Source organism: Austrofundulus limnaeus, unplaced genomic scaffold (assembly GCF_001266775.1).
Source record: "Austrofundulus limnaeus strain Quisiro unplaced genomic scaffold, Austrofundulus_limnaeus-1.0 Scaffold6927, whole genome shotgun sequence".
Lineage (NCBI taxonomy): Eukaryota > Metazoa > Chordata > Actinopteri > Cyprinodontiformes > Rivulidae > Austrofundulus > Austrofundulus limnaeus.
The window spans coordinates 1-951 of NW_013959329.1; the positions used below are offsets into that span (position 1 = coordinate 1).

At 53.2% G+C, this 951-nt stretch overlaps 1 pseudogene; it reads left to right on the forward strand.

The window, feature by feature from the left end:
• Positions 1-417: 417 nt before the first annotated feature.
• On the forward strand, positions 418-936 carry LOC106512446 (alpha/beta hydrolase domain-containing protein 17C pseudogene; annotated as a pseudogene).
• Positions 937-951: the final 15 nt, after the last annotated feature.

Here is a 951-nt window from a genome sequence, read left to right on the forward strand (position 1 = left end):
ATCGCTGATTAATCGATTATAAAAATAATCGTTTGTGGCAGCTCTAATGTGTACTCTGCTCCTGCAGGTACGGCTCACACCTGATGACATCATCCTGTAGGTCAGAGCACAGTGCCCACCATGGACCACCTGCTGCTGCCACGCCTTCCCCAGGTCAGCACTACCAGAACCACAGCTGGTACCAGAACCACAGCTGGTACCAGAACCACAGCTGGTACCAGAACCAGAGCCAGAACCAGCTCCAGTAACAGAAAGGTTCTGTCAGATTCTGAACTGGCCTGTTTCTGGTTCTGTCAGGTTCTGGACTGACCCTGTTCTGGTTCTGGTTCTGGTTCTGTCAGGTTCTGGTTCTGGTTCTGTCAGGTTCTGGACTGACCCTGTTCTGGTTCTGGTTCTGACTGGGTCTTGTCTCCACAGCATTGAGAAGGTGTCGAAGGTGACCTGTCCGGTTCTGGTGATCCACGGTACCGAGGACGAGGTCATCGACTTCTCTCAGGGTCTGGCCATGTACGAGCGCTGCCCGCGTGCCGTTGAGCCTCTGTGGGTGGAGGGGGCGGGGCATAATGACATCGAGCTGTACGCTCAGTACCTGGACTGACTGAAGAGCTTCATCTCCTCTGAGCTGCTCACCTGATCATCTTCATCCCAGCCTCCTCTTCATCAGCCCGGACCTGCCTGGACCTGGAGTCCAGGTTCTGCTGAGACCGGGCCCACACAGCTGGACCTGTGGGGTCTGCAGCTTCCACCTGCTGCTCAGACTACTTCCTGTTTGTTTCTTCTTCTGTGGTTTTTAATGAGACCCTCAGGCTGGTTTCAGGTTCAGGGTGGATCAGAGGTCCAGAAGGTTCTGTTGGGCTGAACCTGACTTCCTGTCTGTGAACTGATGGAGGTTCTTCCTCTGATGATGATGATGATGATGATGATGATGATGATGATGATGATGATGATGAT